Source organism: Lissotriton vulgaris, chromosome 7 (genome assembly GCF_964263255.1).
Source record: "Lissotriton vulgaris chromosome 7, aLisVul1.2, whole genome shotgun sequence".
In the NCBI taxonomy this organism is placed as follows: domain Eukaryota; kingdom Metazoa; phylum Chordata; class Amphibia; order Caudata; family Salamandridae; genus Lissotriton; species Lissotriton vulgaris.
Window position 1 is genome coordinate 681,164,842 of NC_141695.1, and position 13,748 is coordinate 681,178,589.

General features: G+C 46.7%; 1 protein-coding gene across 1 annotated transcript in view; it reads left to right on the plus strand.

The window, feature by feature from the left end:
• Positions 1-13,748, plus strand: part of SUZ12 (SUZ12 polycomb repressive complex 2 subunit) — a 910,103-nt gene that overhangs the window by 328,805 nt on the left and 567,550 nt on the right. The window lies entirely within an intron of this gene.

The window sequence follows — 13,748 nt, forward strand, 5'->3', positions numbered from 1 at the left end:
AAATGGGGTGCTCTGGCTGAGCTTTGCAAGGAGCACAGAACTCTATGTGCATAGACAGTTGTGTGGATCTTGCCAGTGATCTAATGCTGTGAAGTTTAGAGTTGAAGAGAAGTGGACATGAAAATTATACTACAACCTGAAATAAATTGATTTCCTAACTAAACAGCTGATTCCAAGTCTAAAGTACTGTCCCTACATTTTCCGCTGACCTGCAGTGGAGGCAAGGACGCTACAGAGATTCAACTCTGACAGAGAAACTAGTTTCATGGACTGATGAGGAAAATGTTGGGGGAAGAAGTCTTATTTCTCTGGGTTTGCTGCCGTATTCCTAGGAGGGGTTGTCACCGCTCCACAGGAAGAGCATTTTTACCTCAGATATGCAATACTTTTTGAGTGGTGAGAAATCGACAATCCACAAGAGCGACAACACAAAAAATGTCTCCACTTTAGCAAGCAGTGATAGATGCTCCTATGAAAGGTGCTAAAATGGAAGAGGTGGGCAAAACAAGCGTCCCTAGATTCTAAGGTACTAATTTTCTATTGTTAGACCTGACATCGTTGGTGTGGTTTTCCCCAAACATTTTGCCTTCAACCCTGCTGTTTTTCTGACTTTGTTTTTGCTCGCCTTAGTACTCTCTTCGCACTTTACCACTGGTAACCAGTGCTAAAGTGCTTATGCCTTTGCCTTAAAACCTGATAGAATTGGCTTATACCCAATTGGCATATTTATTTATTTATTTATTTATATTTGGTGTAAGATATTTATTTCTCATTGTCACAGAGGTAAAGTACATTTTCGTCGCCTACAACCTTATGAGGCCGGCTCCACATTTGTTTGAATCATTGAGCGTGTCGCTCTTCATACACGGCCCATCAGCCGACAACCGTAGGTCCGGCGGCGTTTCGTGAAATATCTAACATGTGTGAAACTAGACAATGCTGCAATCTTGACCATTTACGTTCTTGTTCTTACTTTTTGTATATTTTATATGGAACCACAGTAAACTAGAGAAACAAATTAAGAAAACCCCTAAAACTCAAAGCACTGTGTCACAGCATTCTTCCCCCTCCATTACACTACAAATAACCATACTCCTTGTCATGCGGCCGGATTCAACTCAGCTCTTCAGAAACTTCTTGGTCTGATGCAATTGTTAACAAGTATTGTCTAAAGGGAGCCCAGTAGTCTCTGGGGCATGAACCTGCTGACAAGTCTTCTTCGAATGTGGTGAGTGTGTCACAACAGTACGTCAAATCCTCCAACCAGTTTTTCATTTTGGGCTTCAACTTACTTCTCCAATGTAAAGACACTCTTCGTTTTGCCATTAAGAGGGCTATTACACACAGTTTACACCTCTGCGCTCTTAGCTGCTGCACTATACCTGGCCGTACTCTGCAAAGTCGCCCCCAGTATGTCATTAATGGCTTGTATCACTTGTTCCCAGTATTGCGCCACCGGGCCACTGTGCCATGCTAAATGCATAAAGTCTGCATTGTCTTGTCCACATCTTATGCAGTTGGAGTTGTCCCTTAATCCATCCTGTGCAATCTGTGTGGCGTGTGATACATTTGATGAAGATATTTATAGTGGATGATTCTTAGGTTGCCATTAGGTGTCAGTAAACCCGTCAGTAGGCAGGTGGTTTCCCATTCCTCTTCCGAAAGTGTATCATCTAATGCCTTGCTGCATTTTTCCCTTGTCCTTTCAGTGTTCCCCCAAATGTTTGTTTGCGCGCTATTGTACAATCTAGATACTAAATGCGAGGCCGTGGGTGTGGTGAGTACCAGCTGTAAAGGGGCTAGCGTCTGCGGTTCGTCTGGGAATGTGGGAAAATATGCTCTCATCGCCCTTTGTAACCTATAGTAGTTGAAACTAAACAGCAGTGTTGGGTTACTGATATAATCGAGTTTGTCAAGAGTTAGGAATTTCCCATCCCTGTATAAATCTCCCAGTCTGTCTATGCCAGCGTGTCTCAGTAATTCCATTCCGACTCGCTCCTGTGTAACTGATAGGGTCGGATGATGTGCTAGTGGGAGTGCAGGAGCGTAGAGTGGCATGTTTGTGCTACCTTGCCCAATAGTCTCCATGCTTCGTTTGTGGTATTGACCGGGTTAATGTCATGGTCATGTAATCTGATTCTTTTATGCGGCAATATACTTGTCAGCGGGATTGGGTCCGCGTCTCCCTTTTCCACCACTACATGCGTTAGGAAAGGTATTTCATGGTACCAGTAATGCGCAAATTGCGCCTGAGCGCAGAGGTAATAGAGGTAGATATCTGGGACCTTGAAGCCACCCCTAGCATACGGTAGTGTCATCGTTTGTAAGTCTAACCTGGCTTGTTTCCCTGCCCAAATTAGGGTCAGTATGAGGGATTTGATGTTACGGAACACCTCTGCTGGGGGCTTGATAGGAATGTTGTTGAACAAGTACAGGAACTTGGGGAGCATTACCATTTTCACAATGGCGAGTCTGTCTGCCAGGGACAGCGGCAGCCTAATCCACCGCTTGATCTTGTCCTCTAGTGAGGCTATAGCTCTCCCGTAGTTAGTACGGATAACCAATTCCGGGTCCCTGTGGAACCATATTCCCAAATATCTGGTCGGCTCGTCATGCCATTCCAGAGGATAGTCCAGGGCCGTTGGATGGGTACCTTCTGTTAAGGACAGAATAAGGGGCTTGGTCCAGTTGTTCTGCAGCCCTGAGTACTGGCCGAATTTAATATACTCTCGCAATAATGGGTTAAGATGTTGTTCTGGGTTTTTAACATACAGCACCATATCGTCTGCATATAATGATATGTGTATGGGTCGTGTTGGGAGTTGTATGGCTGAGTAGTGGTGATGGTGTCTGATTTTGCAAGCCAATGGGTCAAGTATGAGGGCAAACAGCATAGGTGATAGTGGACACCCTTGCCTGGTACCACGACAAATTGCTATTGTGTCCGAGAGGTGTTTATTTATCCTAATGCGTGCAGTTAAGTTTGTGTATAGCATCGTTATCCATCCAATAAATAGTGGTGGAAAACCCATTTGTATAAGGACTGCGTGTAGAAAGGGCCAGTCAATCGTATCAAACGCTTTGGCCGCGTCTAATAAAACTGCCACCGCCTTTACTTCAGGTGCCAGGTAGTGCGCCAGGGCAAACAATGTGCGGGTGTTATGTGTGGTTGATCGTTCAGATATAAAACCGGATTGGTCGGGTCTAATCACCAGCGGCATGAGAGGTTTCAGTCTGTCAGCTAATATGCTCGCTATTATTTTAGTGTCTACATATATGAGCGAGAGAGGGTGATAGGAATCACATTGTTCCTCATCCTTGCCTGGTTTTAATAATGCAATGATCAGCGCTTCCCTCATCGAGGACGGTAATGTTTGTGCTTCGTGAGCTGTTTCATATAGCTTCACCAGATGTGGAGCAAGTATGTCCGCGAATGTTTTATAAAATTCGATCACGAAACCGTCTGGTCCCGGAGCTTTTCCGTTCGGTAGCCTTCTAATGGTGTCGACAACTTCCTGGTCTTTAATGGGGCGAGCTAGGTATTCCCTATGTCCGTCCGCCAACCACGCCAGCTCCACATCCGCCATGTAGGCCAACATTTCTTCTTGCGGTATTAACGGTCTTGCCTCATATAACGCCCCATATGTGCCCATGAACTCTCCCATTATGTTCTTGATGTCATATGTGAGTGTGCCCGCCTTAGTTTTAATTGCTGTGATGTGTTGTGGTGCTCTGCCTGTACATATCTTTTCAGCCAGGGCCCTGCCCGGTCTGCCCCCCTCTCCATACCTCCTTGCAGTTGTTCGTTTGAAAATATATGTTCGAGGCATATGGGCTGCAGATGGTACATTATGAATAGATCGCCATCTGGTTTTGGGCTCGGATGATTGCACTTTGTTTTTCTCTTGGAGAGTCTTTTGTATCTTGGTGACTCCTCCTTTGGTTGGTAGTGCGCATGGGCATCGGCTCCATCCTTAGATTGTTTTTTTCCGCCATCGGGTTCGGATGAGGATTGAGACGCTCCAGATCGACTTCGAAAAGAAGTGACTTATCGGCGCGTATTCCCTTTCCAATTCGACGGTATTGTTATCGAACGCGTTTCATTTCCATTTCGACGCGTTTCGACTTCAACATCTAAGAAAAAACTTTGATCTTCGTCGACGAACGGGAGGCCTTTCTCGATGCAGTCAAGCCCGGAGTCCATGGAAAGGACTCCATTCAAGAAATGTCCAACGTGTGGTGCTAAGTTCCCACACAAGGACCTACACGAGGTGTGCAACCTCTGTCTGTCTCCTGAACACGAATCCAGGGAATGCGAAGCCTGCGCAGCATTCTCCTCCAAGTCTACGATTAGAAATCGTCGAGCTCGAAGACACGAGGTTTCCAGAATGTAGTCGGAGGCGATCCCGGAGCTGTTCGGAGACTAGCAACTTGAGGAAGAAGAGGATCATGAGGATCAGTCGGGGTCGGAAGGGGACGAATCGGAGGTCGAAGAACTCGACGTGCAACAAACAGTGAGTGACGACGTCCCCTTACCAAAAAACCGACCCCGTGTGGTAACGACCCCGCCTTCGAGCCCGGTCAAACCGCAGAAAAGAGTTTCCGACGCCCCGCCTTCGGGCCCGGCAACGAAACCGAAACTGAAACCGAAACACTTGGTCTCCCACCATGTCGGATCCGAGAAACGGTCGACATCGACTTCGACACCGAAGCTTCATGCAAGGGAAAGCTCGGCATCGAAACATTCCATGTCGAAACAGAAACATGATTCGACGTCGAAGACTCACTCGACACCGAAGAAGTCGGAATCGAGTAAACACTCGGTGCCGAAAACACCGAACATTAACAATCGAAAACAAAAGCACCTTTCGGAACCAAGGCCTTCGGTACCGATACAGGAGCAGCAAACAGATCCCAAACAAAAGATTTTGTTTATCGATCCGCAAACTGGCAAAGTAGTGACGAAGAAGAGGAAGAATGAACAGATAGAAGACAAATCTCTTCCTTCAAAAAAGAGAACACTGGGGACAAATACAACTCCTCCTACTTCTCCTCGACCTAAAGTCACACCCTCTTCTCCTATTCCTCACACTATGCCAAACATTCCTGCACCTTCTACACCAAGACCATCTACACCTCAGTCTGATGTAGACAGTGATCCAGGGGAGGGAGAACCTCAAGGGGATGATGAAACTATCCCAGATGAGGATGACCCATGGGAAAATTATAACGTAGAGTCAAATGATGACAACGACCCAGAGTTATATCCCTCAAAGCCTTCACCACCTGATGATAACACAGGGTTTTGTACAGCTCATTAATAGGGCAGCAAAATATCATAAGGTAGATATACATACAGAACCTCTAATAGAGGACTTCTTATTAGAGACGCTACCTAATGCACAAAGAACATCAGGTACTCTACCTATGCTGAAGGGTCTTCTCAGTCACACAGAAGAAATATTCAAAGACCCAGTGAGTGCTAGGGTGTTAAACCCAAGAATTGATAAGAAATATAAGGCGGCTCCAAAGGATCCAATATTTATTAAAGGACAGGTACCTCTGGACTCGCTTGTAGTTTCAAACGCTCGTAAAAGGGCAAACTCATTATCTACAGGAGAGGCTCCTCCACCTGATAAAGAGTCAAAATTAATAGATGCATCAGGCAAGAGAGTAGCATCACAAGCGGCAAAAAGCTGGCGTATAGCCAATACACAGGCACTACTTGCACGTTATGACAGGGCACATTATGATGAATTAGAAAAACTCATCACACATCTTCCCAAAGAACATCAGAAAAGGGCAGATCAGTTAATACAGGAAGGAAAGATAATAACTAATACTTCCATTAAGTGCGCCCTAGACGCAGCAGACACTGCAGCAAGATCCATCAACACCAGTGTCATGTTAAGGAGACATGCATGGCTTAGAATCTCAGGATTCAAACAGGAAGTTCAAACGTCCTTTTTGAACCAACCCTTTGATCAAAAAACACTTTTTGGCTCAAGCACAGATGAGATCTTAGAAAAAATGAAAAAAGATACAGAAACGGCTAAGTCAATGGGAGCATTGCAACAGCCAACACAAAGAGGTTCCTTTCGTAGATCCACCTATAGAGGAGGCTCATAAAATACAGGAACAAATCAGCAATCCCCCTCTTTCACACCTACATCACCCAAAGGTAATTCAAGAGGTAGTTACAGGGGTAACAACAACAAAGGTAGAGGCCGCGGAAATAATAACAACCGCAACGCCTCAACCCCAAAACAGTGACTTAATAGAACTTTCCCCAGACCACATAACACCGGTCGGGGGACGTCTATTACAGTTCCTACCTGTCTGGGAAAACATCACATCTGACAAGTGGGTGAGACAGATTATCCAACATGGTTATTGCCTAGAACTCACAGCTACCCCACCAAACATCCCCCCCAAACAGCGTCCAATGAGTCAAGATCATATGACATTGTTAAAGGAAGAAGTACTAGCACAGCTACAGAAGCATGCAATAGAGAAGGTTCCAAAACATCAACAAGGGACAAGAGTATACTCTATACTTCCTAATCCCCAAAAAAGATGGGTCCCTAAGACCAATCTTAGACCTAAGACCTCTCAATGCATACATAAATTCGGAACATTTCCACATGGTCACGCTCCAACAGGTACTCCCTTTACTGAAGAAAGGGGACTTTCTTTCTACACTGGATCTAAAAGACGCTTACTTTCATATCCCAATTCACAAAGCCCACAGGAAATACCTAAGGTTTGTAGTGGAAGGACAACATTATCAATTCAAAGTCCTTCCGTTCGGGGTCACAACGGCACCAAGAGTGTTCACAAAATGCCTAGCTGTGGTGGCAGCACACCTAAGAAGACAACAAATACAGGTCTTCCCATACCTGGACGATTGGTTAATAAAGGCCAAGTCACAGGAAGAATGTCTTCACAACACACAGAAGACAATTCAATTGCTGCACCACCTAGGGTTTACGGTGAACTACAAGAAATCACACCTGCAACCAAACAAGATTCAGCAATACCTGGGGGCTACTATAGACACAGAAAGAGCAATAGCATACCCCAACCCGATCAGGATACAAACAATGGTCGGGTTAATACAAAAATTTCAACCACAACACTCACTACCAGCACGAGTGTTTATGCAACTGTTAGGCATGATGTCCTCCTGCATACTGCTAATACCACATGCCAGACTACAAATGCGTCCACTACAGGAGTGTCTAGCAAAACAGTGGAATCAGGCTCAAGGTCAGATTACAGATCTGGTGTTGGTGGACGACCGTACGCATCGCTCTCTGAAGTGGTGGAACACAACAAACATTTCCAAAGGACGGTCGTTCCTAGAACCGATTCCACAAGTGATAATAACAGCGGACGCATCGCTCTCCGGATGGGGAGCGCATATGCACAAATACACAGTGCAGGGGAAGTGGAGTGTGCAGCAAAAGAAACTGCACATCAACTACTTGGAACTATTAGCGATATTCCTAGCACTAAAAGCTTTCCAAATGCAAATAAAAAACAAGGCAGTCCTGATCAGAACAGACAACATGACTGCAATGTATTATATTCAAAAACAGGGGGGGACACACTCTCTCCACCTATCCAAACTAGCACAGGACATTTGGAGGTGGGCCATTCCTCAAAAGATCTATCTGTTCGCAGAACACCTACCAGGAGTTCAAAATCAGATAGCAGACATCCTAAGCAGACAGTCAGAACAAGTACACGAATGGGAGCTGCACGACCAAATACTGCAGCCATTCTTCCAAAGATGGGGGCAACCAGAGATAGATCTGTTTGCCAATCATCAGAACGCAAAATGCCAAAACTTCGCATCCAGGTACCCACACCAACGGTCCCAGGGCAATGCACTATGGATAAATTGGTCCAACAAATTTGCTTACGCTTTCCCCCCTCTCCCACTAATTCCGTTAGTGGTTCGGAAGCTGCAGCAGCACTCAATGACAATGATACTAGTGGCACCCACGTGGGCAAGACAGCCGTGGTTCACCACTCTACTACAACTCTCACAGGTGCCACATCAAAAGCTAAGATTATTACCCATGCACCTTACACAGAACCATGGAGAAATAATGCACCCAGATCCCAAACAATTGAACCTAGCGATCTGGCTCCTGAGGTCATAGAGTTTGGATATTTAGATTTACCACCAGAATGTATGGAAATCATTAAACAAGCAAGACGTCCTACCACCAGAGCATGCTATGCAGCAAAGTGGAAGAGGTTTGCTATACACTGTAACAGTAAGCACATCAACCCTCTGGACGCATCCACTAAACAGATCATTTGCTATTTACTACACTTGCAGCAATGTAACTTAGCACACACCTCTATCAGAGTTCATCTCGCAGCTATAGCGGCGTACCTACAAAACAGGCAACATCTTTCCCTGTTTAAAGTACCAGCAATTAAAGCTTTCATGGAGGGACTCAAAAGAGTCATTCCACCAAGACGACCACCTTCCCCAGTCTGGAATCTCAACATAGTACTTACCAGACTAATGGGGCCACCATTTGAACCTATGCATAGGTGTGAAATACAATTCCTCACATGGAAGGTGGCCTTCCTCATAGCTATCATGTCACTTAGAAGAGTAAGTGAGTTGCAGGCTTTTACCATTCAAGAACCATTCATGCAGTTACACCAAAATAAAGTGGTTCTTAGAACATACCCAAAATTCCTACCAAAGGTAATTTCTGCATTCCACATCAATCAGTCAGTGGAATTACCGGTTTTCTTTCCAAAACCACAAACGGTAGCAGAGAGGGCCCTACATACATTGGATGTCAGAAGGGCAATATTGTACTATATAGAAAGAACACAAACTTTCAGAAAGACAAAACAGCTATTTGTTGCATTTTCTCCTACACATAAGGGCAATCCCATCTCTAAAGCGGGCATTGCCAGATGGATTGTAAAATGTATTCAAATATGCTACTTAAAAGCAAAGAGAACATTAACTGTTCCTCCTAGAGCTCACTCTACACGTAAACTAGGAGCATCTATGGCATTTTTGGGAAACATTCCACTAGATGACATATGCAAAGCAGCTACCTGGGTTACACCGCACACCTTCACAAAGCACTATTGTGTAGATGTGCACACAACAAGCTAGAGTGGGACAAGCTGTATTAAAGACTTTATTTCAGACAGTTGCAACAGACACGGGCGACCACCGCTAGGGAGAGAACTGCTGTATAGTCTATTCATAATGTACCATCTGCAGCCCATATGCCTCGAACGGAATATGCTACTTACCAGTATGCATCTGTTCTTGGCATAGAGGGCTGCAGAGTGGTACATGCCCTCCCAGCCTCCCCGGAAACCTGTGTCTGTTCCAACATTATCTTATTTAGATACACTTACATGGGCATTCCTATCTGTATTATATCATACTACTCCATCTAACCCTACTATGGCAAAACAATCTAAGGATGGAGCCGATGCCCATGCGCACTACCAACCAAAGGAGGAGTCACCAAGATACAAAAAACTCTCCAAGAGAAAAACAAAGTGCAATCATCCGAGCCCAACACCAGATGGCGATCTATTCATAATGTACCACTCTGCAGCCCTCTATGCCAAGAACAGATGCATACTGGTAAGTAGCATATTCCTTTAGCTCGTCCTCTGCAAATTTGCAATGTTCCGTCAGTAGTGTCCGTATGTCGCCCAACAGGGCGGTGTCCCCAGTTTGTGTGTATCGCTTTTCCAACTCTTGAATTGCCTCCTCACGTGTCTTTAATTGTTGGTGTATGTCTTTTAATATGCCTGAGGTCGTGCTTATGCATACTCCTCTTATTGTGGCTTTGAAAGCTTCCCATAGCAGGCACGGGTCTTCCGTTGTGGGGGAATTTAGTTCAAAATAATCTGTTATCGCTTTCAGGATGGTGTCAACATACAGTGGATCTCGTAAGGCTTGTGCATTAAAACGCCACATGAACGGTGGCGATATATAGTGAGGGATTCGCATCTCCAAAAGCACGGGGCTATGATCTGAAAGTGTCCTGGGGAGGTGCCTGATATTTACAACTCATGATAGTATATCCTGTGTGCCTAGCCAGTAGTCCAGCCTGGACCAGCTGCCATGAGCCGCATTAATGTGTGTTGCTATTTGTTCCCCCGGATGTAATATCCTCCACATGTCGCCCAGGTGTGAGTTGTTCATCGCGTCAAGTAGCATCACCCTTGCTTTCACATGGGGTTCCAATGTGTGTAGTGTTCTGTCTAGCCCTTCCGTTAACGTAACATTAAAGTCTCCTCCCCAGATTATATTCTCAGCCTGTATATCCGCAAGTGTGTGCCATAGAGTCTCGTAGAAGTTGGGGTCGTCTATGTTAGGGCCATACACGTTTACTAAAGCAACCTGATGTTGCCTCACCTTACCCACCACCACGAGATATCTGCCCTCTGTGTCTTTGTGTGTCCAAAATCTGGAAGTGTGTCCCTTTCTTTATCAGTATGCTAACCCCTCTTGAGTATGTCGAGTAGTTCGAGCTAGTGATTGATTCCGCCCACCTAGTGCCCAGTGTTGACGTGCCATTAGGTGCCAGGTGCGTTTCTTGTAGAAAGGCAACATCTACTTGTGACCTGTCAAAGAACGCAAACATTTGCCTTATCTTCTTTGGGTTGCCTAGGCCCCTAATGTTCCATGTGATGAAGTTTAATGTAGCATGACGTGTCATGACTCTATATCTGGTTGTTGATCGTCTGTGCCGGGGCCTTCTACGGCAGCCAGCTCGCAGGTTTTCTGCCCGAGTGCTCGTGGGTGCACAAATTCTCTGGTGATGAGTGTAATCAGAACAACAGTGTTGCAGGCAATGAAAGAGGTCGCAATGCCTCTCAGACACAGTGCATCTACTTGAACATTTCCCAACATCCCTTCCCCCCCTCCTCCCACTTCAGCGCCCAAACTGTGCCAAAGCCATCCCCTTAGTAACATCAAACCAATACCATAACTTGAATTGGGGTACACCCGCTTGGGGGTGTCGCTAGGTGCACACGTCTCCATCCACATGGTGGATGTGGACGGGTGCGCAGTTAATCATTGTAGTCGTCAACTCCTTTCCCTCCCCTTCCCATCTTGTCTTATGCATGTCAACAGAACCTTTCTCACATCAACATTTTCTCTATGTTTTGGACATTTGTATGCAGTACGCAACGGATCTCCCATGTGGGCCCACCTATGCATTCTCCATCTCAGTGCATTAGTCTAGAAGCTCAGTTCCATTAGATTGCTGCATATGTACCCTGAGGAACCCTACCCATGAGTTAGCCACATTTGCCCAGCACCGATGAGTGCTAGTGTACTCACTGTACGATACCAATGTTCACACTCATCGTGTCTCTGTCGGACAGTCGCTCATGACCCGCATTGAAGTCCAGTCTTCTGTATACTGCCTGCGACATCTCCCGCAGACATCCGCTTCCCGTTGTACTGTCACTGACTCTCTGTAGAAAATAGGGGGGTGTAGTAGCAGAAGCCACTAGGTTCCCGGAGATCAAGCTAGCCTTGTATGTCTCAGCCGTTTAGTTCCTCAGTTGTTATCACTCATCCTGTCTTCTCTTTCCCGTTCCCTGCGGCGCTTTCCACGTTTCTTGATATATTCCTGCGCAGCCTGTACCGTCGGGAGAATCACAGGTTTGCCCGCATTGGTGATTTTTAGTTTTGCAGGGTACAGCATCGCATATTCAACTCCCATCTCCTGGAGTTTCTTTTTCACTGTGGTGAATTCTTTTCGCGCCATTTGCACCGCCATGGTGTGGTCTGGATAGAATTCCAAGGTGTTGCCTTGATACGTGACTGTGCCCTTCTCCCTAGCGAGTCTGAGGATTGTGTCTCTGTCTCTATAGTTCAACATGCGAGCAATAATCATTCGAGGTGTGGCACCCGGTTTCGGGATGGGCGCCCGCGAGCGGTGGGCACGTTCGACGAGGAAAACCTCCGAGAAGCTCCCTGCATCAAATATGTCCTTCAGCATTGCCTCTACGTAGGTCTCCATCTTGCCTGTGTTTGTTGACTCCGGCAGTCCCGAAATACGGACGTTATTTCGGCGAGACTTCGCTTCTTGGTCCTCCACCTTCGCTCTCCAGTGTCTTTTCAATGCTCCCGCATGCTTTCTTTGTGTTCCTGGACTCATCCTGAACTGTAGAGATCCTTTGTTCAGCCTCCACCAGCCGCTCTTCGTGGTTTTCTAGTTTCGCTGTCATGGTGTCCACTTGTAGCATGACATTATCCATTTTATTGTTCATCTCCTGCAAGCTTTATTGGATGGCCCGCAGTACTGACTCCATGCTGGTGCCGTCGACCAAATCTTGTTCCCCTTCCACCTCTGAAGAGGTCGCGGTATTTTTTGCTTGCTTCCTGGTTTCGAAGGGCAGTTTAGTCTGTTGTTTGTCGGGTTTCCCCATCACGCTGGGACTTGTCGAGGGGCTACCACGTTGTGTTCCTGGGCTTGCTGTGGCCGTGGCTCCCGTAGTGTACCGATGACGGTGCTGTAGTGTTCTTGCCGCCCACTGTGAAGTAGGTCTATGCATTGGACCATCCACGCACCCACATTTCTGTCCAGTACGTTGTCAGTCACTGTTCGGGTCTTCCGTTAATTTGCGCAGTGTTGTCCCATTCCCTTCCTCTCATGCCATGCCAGGCACTGAGTGGTGCTCGACAGTAGAACGCGGCCGGGTTTCGACCCTGGGACCGTTAGTTCCTAGTAGTGTTTAGCTATGAAGTGCATCTGGGGGGAGTGCAGCCCAGATCCAAGCTGTCTGTGGTGTAAGGAGTGTGCGTTTGTTGGCTTGTGCTCCTTTACGCTGTCTTTCATGCCCCCAGCCGAGTCAACACAATTAGGACCACTGCCCCCGTTTTTGTCGTGTGGCCGTATTAGGTTGCGAGTGTCTTCCACACCCCAGGTGTTGTGGTGCCTTTCCCGTAACGGCGCGCAATCCCTTCCCGAGTGAAGCGCCTCTAAGTCAAACCCTCGTCCAGTCTTTCTCCACGCTCTGCTGTCCAGCTTCTGCTCCTGCTCGCGTATCTCTGCCTTTCGCCTAGATGCAGCCCCGTGACATCTGGGTGTACGCAGTACCTTGTTCGGCTTCAATGTCCGTGCGTTCCGCCGCCGCCGCCATTTTGCGTGGTTTGGAACGCAATCTCTTTCTCAACCCTGTCACAGTTTTTAGTAGAGCCCAGCCCGCTGACCTTGTAGGTGATGTGGCTCCGCTTTACTGGGGCAGCAGTTCCGCAATCCATGATTCATATGTGGGTGGTCATCGCCTGTAATACCGGCGGCTCCGTACATCGGGCGCCGCCATTTTGAATCACCGCTCGCCTCCACCCGTATTTTCGCTAATTTTTATCCTCCGAGATCTCTGCTGCAGAGCTGTAGTTCCTGCGGTTTATTGCCTACACCTTCCGATTCCCATATTTCTATTTGTTGTCCTTTTTTGATCAGGTTTGGGGGTATAAGGGTCGCTTTTCCCGCACCCGTCCGGCGGAGCTGACTCACACGCCAGCCATCCCGCAGTGCGCCCTCTAGCGCCCCCCCAATTGGCATATTTAATTTACTTGTAGGTCCCTAGTAGAGTGGCACCTCCTGTGCCCGGGGCCTTTACCTTAAATGCTTCTAGTGGGTCTGTAGCACTCTTTATGCCACTGCAGTGCAGGAAAAACATGAAACCTGTCCAGTTCAAAATGAAACCTCTAGAAG